At 35.0% G+C, this 10,219-nt stretch overlaps 1 pseudogene; it reads right to left on the bottom strand.

Moving 5' to 3' along the window:
* Nucleotides 1-5,693: 5,693 nt before the first annotated feature.
* On the bottom strand, nt 5,694-6,399 carry LOC147550127 (large ribosomal subunit protein uL24z pseudogene; annotated as a pseudogene).
* Between the last annotated feature and the right edge of the window lie 3,820 nt (nt 6,400-10,219).

Raw genomic sequence — 10,219 nt, 5'->3', positions numbered from 1 at the left:
TACACAAATTCAATTACAGAAACTGCATCAACTGTTGAGAAAATATCTAATTGATTTATCGACTATCAAACCCACTTGAAATTTAAATACAAATTGTTGAAGACAATCAAATCTGAGAAACCAATCATACTGCGTTCTGGATGGTAGAAGAAACACCAAAAATCAATTAACAATTAATATTTGATCAAAATAAGATGAAACTAAAACCTTAAAAGCAATACATCAAAATAAGTAATTGAAGGCACCAACAACTGGTAGGAAAGTTGGTAAGTGCATCTACTCGCAATGCGGAGGTCCCGAGTGCGATCCCATGGAAGTGTAAATCCAAGATATTGAACTTGAGTATAAATAAAGTAATTTTTGTGGCCTTATCACATCGTGTCGGTGTATCAATGCCTTTGTAGTGACCATTGTATTCAATATTCTAATAAATGATTTCTTTTCTAGAAATTGTAAACCGAAATCTAATTATAACCTAAGATTTAGGATTGTAGAGAGAGAGAGGGATAAAGACTTAAATTGTAAGAGTCCTTTTAGGGATAGAAGAATTTGTAACCGGAATCTTTAAGAAGATGAGGTGAGGAATAACCATAACCCTCTTTAGATCAATGTCCTTCACGCTTGGGTGAGAGGACGTTAATCAAACCTAATTTAAGAAAGAGCGGAAAAAGAAACACATGATTAAGATTGGGATGATATGTTGAACGGATATGATTAATGGACGAAGATATGCTAATTGATACTTGCCCATAATTGCAAAATATTCTAAGTCAGTTCCAATTAATCTCGACCATCAAACCCGAAGTTAAAATTGAAAAAGACCATATTGTAAATGTTCAAGGACTTCTAAATAATATTCTTAATAAAAAAAATGTTTGTCCCAGAAGACATAAAATACTTCTGCTTTTTTATATAGATTGAAGTGTATATCGAGAGTAAGCATGGTGCTCTTAAAATTAACATAGATTTTCAATAAAAGTTCTTACATGAAGTAAGGTTGTGTTTGATTCTAAGTTAGGGAAAGGAAAAAAAAATGGGAAAGTAATTCTCGGAGTAACAATTTCTCCTAGAAAATGATTCCTATGAAACATTTTCAAAGTTTCTACTATTTGGTTTAGCAAAGGAAAATTAAGTTGTGTTTTCTTCTTTTTGTGGGGTTTTTACTTGTATGCTTAGTGTTCTTAATCTTATCAACCCAAACTATTATTATAATCCAAACTCCTATTATTTGATTCTTTTAATTAATGGAGAAGGGAGTAGCTCTATTGCGACCATTCTTTTTTATGGGACTTCAACTGCTTATCCAAAACAGTTATAATTCCATGCATGGGTTTACTTCATCACCATCATCAGTGAAGATGATGATGATGGAAGATGAAACTATCCCGACTCCTACAACCACCATTGTTACTTCGTCAACAATAAATCAATGTCTCATACAACACCAAACTATCCAAATTAATCAAAATGCTTATAATTTCATGCATGGGTTTACTTCATCACCATCATAAGTGGAGATGATGATGATGGAAGATGGAAATATATGAAAATTGATTTCTGAAATTTATTGATGATAAATTAATCAAAGTCCTAAATCTTATCTTGGTCTTGCTTTTGTTTTCTTCAACCTGTTGCTCTTATTTAGCTCCTATTTAGAGAGAGATTGTGAAACCAAATATAATATTGTTGTGATCTTTATGTTAGTCGGTTGAAGAAGATAGTGTAGTGGGTGAAAAGAGTAGATTCAGGGAGAGAAGATTGGAAATACGGTTGAAGGGGAGAAAATTGAGATATTTTTGAAGGATTTTGGGTTGGGAAAGAGATTCTTAAGGTAGAGGAGAGTAACAACTTTCCCTTATTTTGTGGAAAATTGGGAAAGTTCAATCACGTGATAGAAAATTTATGTTTCCTTAAAATAATTAACAAACAAGTGAAAAATCTTATTTTTGTTGAAAGAATTTACCATTCCATGTTGATTAGGCCTTCTTGCAACAAAAAAAAAATGTTGATTAGGCCTTTTCAACAAAAAATAAAAATGTTGATTAGACCATTGAAATACACTTCTGAACCCCAAGTATACTAAATATAGTAATTGACTAGCAGATCAATAATGATGGATATGGAGGGCAAAGGACCAAGGGTGGCAATGACTACCCTTGAAATGTACACAACTTCGTGATTGCATAGTAAATACAAAAATGACAGGAGAATTTTTCTTGTACTCCTGTCATATTTCAGTGTTGAATTGGATTAATAAGAAAAGAGATATTTTTTTTTTGCAGTCTTTTTGGACTATAAAAAGATTAAAATACACTTTGTCAGGAGGAGTCACCCTATCAGGGTTGTGATAGACAGACACCTCTCTTAATTATTGTACAACCCTTCCATAACCAAAATTATGAAGGTTCGTTTGCAAATGGGATTCCCATCTTCGATAGCCAGTTTGAATTATATATGCGATGATATCCATGATTTATATAAAGAATATATAATTCATAGTCGTTATTTCGTCACTGCAAGTGTCTGCTAACACTTTATACAATCTCATTTCTGTTTGTGAAATTTATAAGTTGATTTTTATTGCTCAAAATTGTATTTTTGGAGTCCGACATAATACAACGACTGAAATCTCCCCAACATGAGAGTTGGGACTCAACGGTTATGTTGGGGTCCATCCTAGTCGTTGGATTTGCTCCAACAGCTAGAAATGGGTTCAACCCTTATAAATTGGGGTTGAACCCATTCATTCATCTCATTTCTCTCAACTTCTCTCTATCTCTCTCAATTTCTCTTTTTAATCTCTTTCAATTTCTTTCTCTCTAATCTTTTTCAATTACTTTCCATATTTCCCATTTGATCTTCCTATAATGGATCCACTAGATACTAACGAATTATTCGGCTAAAGTTTTATGGAAACGTTGTCTCCTACTTCTGCTTTTCCGTCGCCTCAATTAGGGGTTGATGATGATGAAGTATTTGATGAATTTTCTGGGCAAGAAGGGACGACTTCAACGAAGATAACTAGACGAGAACCGTATAAGCCAGATCAAAATATTTTACTTGCTAATTGTTATTTGAAAATCACATTTAATGCGGTTGTCGAAAATTGTCAAAAATATAAAGTATTTTGGCAAAAAATAGCGGATGAATATAGCGCGCATGCAAAGTATCAACGCACTTGAAATGTCAAAGTTTTATCTATACTTTGAAGCTAGTAAATATAATTCCAAAAAATAGGGAAAACGATTATGACTGTGTAACTATTAAAACTTTCAATTCCTTTATTTCTATCTTTTCACTTCATAATATAAACTTAACATAAATTTTGTTTATTTCAGTTAGAAAGAGCACTTGAAATGTATAAAAAATCACCAATGAAAAGGTTTTAGATTCCAACATATTTACAAGATTTTGATGACACACAACAAGTGTATGTTAGACATGCCAGGAGAGTCAACATCACGCAAAAAAGATTCTAGTACCAATTCGTCAGAGGAAAGACCAACTAGCCGCAAACAAGCCAAAGCAAATGCAAGAGTTTGAGAAAATTCCATACATTTTACTGCTAAAAACAAAAAAGAAAATAGTTCTTCAAGAGCTCTGATGGAGGGATATTGGGAACAGAGAGTAGAAGAATCCCAACGAAAAACAACAACAACGGAGGAAGCTATACAGATTCAACAAGATGCTATACAGTTTCAACAAGAGGCTCTACAATCAGATAGAGAATACAATAACCGAAAATATGGGATTAACTTAATGATGATTGATGTTTTTTTTTTTTTTTTGTTGATGCTAAGTCTCTCGACGAATATGGTGCACGAATGCTTAAGGCAGCGCGAGACGCTTATTTAATCAACCACGAGACCCAAGAAACCCTTCCTTTAATTTTTTTTATTGTTGTTTAGTCGTATTTAAGTGGATTTAAATTTTCAATCAATTATTAGTTGTAATCAATGTTGTTTAATCGACCTTATCAAGTAAATTGGGACAAATTCAAATTTTCAGCTTAGTAAAGGCTAGGGCTGGACCTGAACTTTTGAGGCTAAACTGAAACTGAAATTTTGTAGTGAACAGGTGATTTTTTCGAGAAAATCTTGGATACCCAAAAGATGCCGCATGTTTAGCTTTCTGTTTAAAAGCATGAGCCATAGCTAAACACAGGCAGAGAGAGAGAACCTTAGTCCTTCAAATCGACACCCCCTCTTAAGCCCATGAAGTTGTGAGATCGAATCTCCGTCAAAGCAATTTGCCGTCAAGATCTATCTCATGTAATTTAGGCAATAAATAAAATAAATAATGTAATAATTTATCGAGTCATAGGCCTCTTTCATGTTATTGGGCTTTAGGCCTCTTTCATGTTGTTGGGCTTTAGGCCTCTCTTATTATCGTTTAAATTAGGCGTATCACATCTTCAAGATGTATCAATGCCTTGTAACAACTAACGTAGATCGTATTCGATTTCTCGAAAAAAAAATTGTAATGAGGTGATCCACTAGCCTTTCTTGCAGAGAGATTTCACAGAAAGAAATTTAGAGCACTGGCCTCGAAAGTAAACAGAACAGCAGAGAGAATACAGCAAATCATATTTAAGATCATACTATAATTCTTGATGGTGTGTTCATTCAAGAATATTTGTAACAGACAATATCTAATCAGTAAATCATTTCAACAACAAAACTTAATCGTGTTATGTCCATAATAGTAGAACTCTTAACCTAAGTAGTAGCTTTGCATATAAAAGATGAAAATAAGTATAAACTAACAACAGAAATATAAGATAATGAAGATCAAATTTACCATAGGAATATAAGCAAAGTCAAACCAATACAATCCATACGATTTTCCAATGAAAGTAATCTCCAAAAATTTAATTAGGATCCGCCTATTCACGCAAGTAAATCATGTTTCGAATTCCACCCCCAACTGCGGAGCCTTGGAACACTTCTATTCCTAAACATAATTCACATTTCTCCCCATATATCAAGCACTGCACTCTTATATTCTACTTCTAATCTTCAACTACCAAGAAGGATTACCTCTCACAATCAAAAATCAGTACTTACTGTAAATGGCAACAAATTCTTCTTCCACTTATACTCTTTATCTTGTATACCCTAACCGAATCCATCTCAATCCTCTTAGATGTTGAAAATATGGTTCCAGGGGGGGGCAGGGCTGCAGGGGGGGAGTAAGCGAATATCTCGTTCTGCATTAAGTGGCCGGCTCAACTTCTTAGCAAGAAACGATATTGTGAACAATTAACCAAACAACACAAATAGTGGTTCCATACAATTTCCTTCTACAAACACCATAAACTCAAAGCCTAGTCCAGACCAATACAAAATCAACAGTCTCCATTTTCGAGTGAACTCTCTCTCTCTCTCTCTCCTTCTAGATGGATTTTTTTTCCCGAAGGTTGATTCCTATCTAGGATCACGGTAGGTCTACTTTTGTAGCCTTTTCCATAACTTGAAGTACAAATTTTCATTTTCACCATAAATCATTAGCAACTTGACAAAATTTTCACAATTATAAGCTAATTAGAGTTCAATTCTAACTTGAATTTATCCTCAAAACCGGAACCTATCTATATTAACCCTAATCTAATAAACATCAATCAAGTTTCATAACCTCATTCATATATGCAGATATAAAAACATAATTACATATCAAAATTAAACATCAAATCAGATAAAAGAGAACTACCCATTCATCAAAATAACAATATACCATCAGTAAAGAAAACCATTTCGATTCCATAAACATAAGAGAGTACCAAAATCAAAATTACCCAAATAAGATCAAACCCTAACATTACGTATTCCAAAAAAGTTTCAAAATTCGAACTTAATCATTCTAAAGATAAAAAGGATGAAGAAAACTTATCGACTAATCGACGTTTTGCATGATATCTTCAGTAGTGAACTTAGTTCCCTTATCTTTATCAGCAGCTGCCCTTCCTTTTGCTTTGCGTTCAAGAAGATCTTTACGATCTTTGTCAAGTCTGAGTTTGGTGACGACGACCTTTGATGGATTTATTCCGACATTAACAGTTGATCCATTAACTTTCTCTCTGGTGATTCTTTCAATGTGGATAATCCATTTGCGACGGTAAACTTGAACAACTTTCCCTTCTCTTCCTTTGAAAGTTCCTCGAACGACTTGAACTTCATCGTCTTTGCGAACTGGTACTGACCGGACGTTGTATTTGGTTCGAAGATCGGAGGAAAGAGGAGCACTCATCAGAACTCGACGAACACTTGATGGCGCCGTGAAATGAGCCTTCCTGCTCTTCCTCCTCGAACTGGAAACCCTAGGGTTGAATTTCATTTTCGCTTACCTTCTCTGCGAATCCTCCCTCTCTCTGAAAATGTGGTTAGAGACTAGACAATGGTGATTAGGGTTTTCATTTTATAGTGTTGATAAGATTTGAATCCTCCCCTTGAATTCTAGGGTTTGCGATTTTCTTCTTCGTGAACCATTGGATTCCAACACAATAAACGCGGTCAGATGGTGGTATATCGGGTCAATTGAACGGTAAACCCTGACCCGGCCGGTACTCGCTTGTAAGAAAAAACAAGAGATATTTTCCAAAAGGCCTCCTGGTTTAAGGGCAGCTTCCCTCCTAGACCCTAATTTATAAAAAATATCCAGATGACCTCATTATCCACTTTTCCATTACAAGTCCGTTAACGTTAGATTTTATATTCCCACATTACCCTTCTTTGTTGTCAGAATAAGCCTTTTCAACATGTCACTCCAGTCTTTTGAATAATTTTTCAAGATTTTATATTATCCACTTCAATTGTTTCACTCTCTAACGTTGATGAAATTGTTTCACTTCAATTTTTCAAGATTTACTATTAATCATAGCATTGAATAAATATAGTCAAATAAACCCTTAACTCCATTCTTGGAAGTTGTTATTTCTAACTGTGACGGAGGAGAACCCAAATGCCAACATTGAAATAAGCAACAATTTCAACCCCTAATAGTACTTACTATATATGACATAAAAACATTTTGATGAAGAAATGAAACATCTTCTAAACAATGTTTTTATCTCCATGTTATCGATCTCATTGTCAACATCTAAACCGGTTCTACCAGAAACACCAAATTTGAATGAGTAATCTCGTCGTTGAAGAGGTTTTGATGCACCCGTTTAACAAAATCTAATAATTTTATAAGAGATGTTCAAAATAGTTAAGAATTTTCATAACAAAATATTGAAGACTGTAAAGAAGCAGTTATTGCTATGAAACTCAAATTATTTTTTGTGGATAAATCACTTCTTAAGAGCAAGTCCAACGTGGGGCTCGGGCTCCCAATTTTGGGAGCCCCCGGCTTTTCTCAATACCAACGTCGGGCTCCCAAATCTAAATAAGTACGTGCGCGAATTACGTGTGCGAAATTTTGATTTCAGTTTTCGACTATGAATTATTAGTTTTCGATACAGAATAAAAATGTAATATCATTCGAGAGAGATAATTTCAAAAAGATAAACACAAAAAAAAGGAAAAAAAAATAGGTCAAAACAATTAAAGACCTCAAAAAAATCATTTAAAAAAAATTAAAAGAAATTAAATTTGCTTATAAATCCGTCGATGATTGCATGGCATTTCTAAAAGTTCTAGCTGGAAAATCCCAGCAATGGGAAACTTCTAAAGGACCTCCTACTAAGGCAAATCCTACTCTGAATAGAGGTGCCATTTATAGAGCTGACGATTCAGAAGTTAAATTTGCTGCCATGACTAGACGGATAGAAGCCCTGGAGCTTGGTCAGCCTAAAACATTCATGGAGGATCTCACTAATGTCATGAGTGTTGGAAATGAATCCATCTCTTATCTGTGCTCCGTCTGTGGAGACTCATCTCAAACAAGAAACAAGTGTACCCTATTCTTTGGTTCAACTGAAAAAGAATAAGCTAATGTTCTTTACCAAAACTCTAGGCAAGACAATCGTCAGAAGAAGGACACTAGTTGGCAAAGAAGAGGGTTCATGATATATTTCACTATCGTCGGGAACTCCTACCCTATTATCAATTACCCTACCACTTCTAAGGGTGGTTACTGCATTGGCTTGATCCATTGGTTGTTTACCTAGTGTACCTTTTGGGTTTTGCTCAGTTTGACTAGGAAACATACCCTTTTCTATCTGGCTAAGGGCTTCTGAAAGTTGACCTACCTGGATTTTCAGACTATTCAAGGATTGGTTGGTCTCTACTTGCCTTTTAGCTAGTTTAATGAAGGCCTCCTCTAGAGAGTTCTTGTTCTCCGGAAGATATTGTGCACTAGGCTGAGCATAGGGGTTCCTAGAGGCATTAAACTCAGGAGGGTTCATTGAACTGCTAGGTTGACTCTGGTTTTGACACTGGGACCAAGAGAAGTTGGGATGATTTCTACAACCTGGATTATACGTGTTAGAATACAGATTATACTTCTGACGATTGGCCTAGAGGTGTGATACAGAAAATTAGCCTGCTCTTTTTCATCAAAACCAAATAAGAAGGTACACTTGTGCCCCGTATGAGAAGGGTCTCCACAGACGGAGCACGGATAAGAGGTGGATTCATTTACAACACTCATGACCTGAGTGGGATCCTCCCTAAATGCTTTAGGCTGACCAAGCTCTATGGCTTCTATCCTTCTAACCATGGCGGCAAGTTTGGACTAGTCTAGTCCATCATAAAGAATCTGGACTAGATTGCTTTTTTCATAACCATGGTGTGGACATTGTAGTTCCAGTTCTTTAAATCTCTCAAGATATTTAGAGAGAGATTCTCCTTCTTGTTGCACAAAATTGTTAAGACTTTGCCATAAAGAGGTAATTTTGTGCTTGAGAAAGAATTTTATAAGGAACGAACTGCTCGATTCTTCCCATGTAGTGATGGAATGAGGTTGTAAGGCATATAACCAAGATTTTGCTTTCTCTTTCAAAGAGAAAGGGAATAACCTAAGTCTCAAAATTTTATCAGGCATATTGGGGAGATTCATAGTCCCACAGATTTCTTCAAAATCCCTAACATGGTGGTAGGGGTTCTCGTTCTCAACCCCACGGAGGGTCGGGTGATGGGCCTAGAAAGTTTCCTAAAAAGGTCACCACCCGCAAGTATACGGGTGTCAAGTGTAAACCCGGTAAGACCGGAGTCGATCCGCGGAGACCAAGTCAAACTCACTCTTAAACCTAAAACTAACTTGGATTATTTTTCCGATTTTGATTTTCTTGCAATTCAAACAATAATACTAACAAAGACAAATAATAATGGTAAATGAATTTATGGGAGAAGTAGCCTAGGGTTTTGAATCCGTTACAATCAAACACAAATATTCACTCAAATCTTATTTTTCTTGTCTCACCTCAATTGATTCTCTACGATTCTAACTATTGCCTATCAACTATCAAGTATTCGTCATTAAAGAATCTAACCTAAATATGACGAATCAAGATGTATGAAGTATAGGTAATGAAAGATTCAAACACACTTTCAACATTTGCCTATTAACTAAGAAGCATTAGTCATTAAAGATATACCTAAACATGACTAATCAAATCAGAAATATAAACGACGAAGAAGTTATGAATAATTTCGAAAATTTATCAATTGAATTTATCCTTCAAACTATTAAGATAATAAGTCAATATTCATGTAAAATGTTAACTTCATCGAACCCTAGACTAAAAGAACTTAGCTACTCATCACTAAAGAGATCATAATCATGGTGGGATAAATAAAAATTAATAAAATAAGAGAGGGAGAAAGAATCGGCAAAGAAACAACCTTTTTTCACGAAATTTCACTCTGTGCAGCCAAACAGACCCTTAGGGAAAATAATTTTCTCGTCTGCTCGAAAAATACTTCTCTGTGGGAAAATTATTTTCCTCACCTGGTTTTTCTATCTCTCTCTATTGTTTTCTCCTTCTTTCTCTCTCTAAACTTTCTATTTCTCTCTCTAAAAAAGTAATATAACTCTCCCTTTCTCTCTCTAATCAAAACTGTAAAGAAATAAAGAGATTTTAAGGATCGGTTTTATTAATTCAAAAATATCTCTCTCTCTACAGTATCTCTCTCTCTCTCTCTTAACTCTTTCTATCCAATCTTCTCTCTTTCACAAAGAGAAGAAGAAGAACAGAAACAGAAACTCTTACACTTTCCCTCTCTCTCTAGCTCTCGGCTTTAACTCTTTAATGGCCGAGCTCCTTCTCTCTCTCTCT

This window comes from Eschscholzia californica, unplaced genomic scaffold (assembly GCF_041429995.1).
Source record: "Eschscholzia californica isolate CP2 unplaced genomic scaffold, dmEscCali1.0.p SCAF_3, whole genome shotgun sequence".
Taxonomy (NCBI): Eukaryota; Viridiplantae; Streptophyta; class Magnoliopsida; order Ranunculales; family Papaveraceae; genus Eschscholzia; species Eschscholzia californica.
The sequence above is the reverse complement of the archived record's forward strand: the minus strand, read 5'-3'. Positions and strand labels throughout refer to the sequence as shown.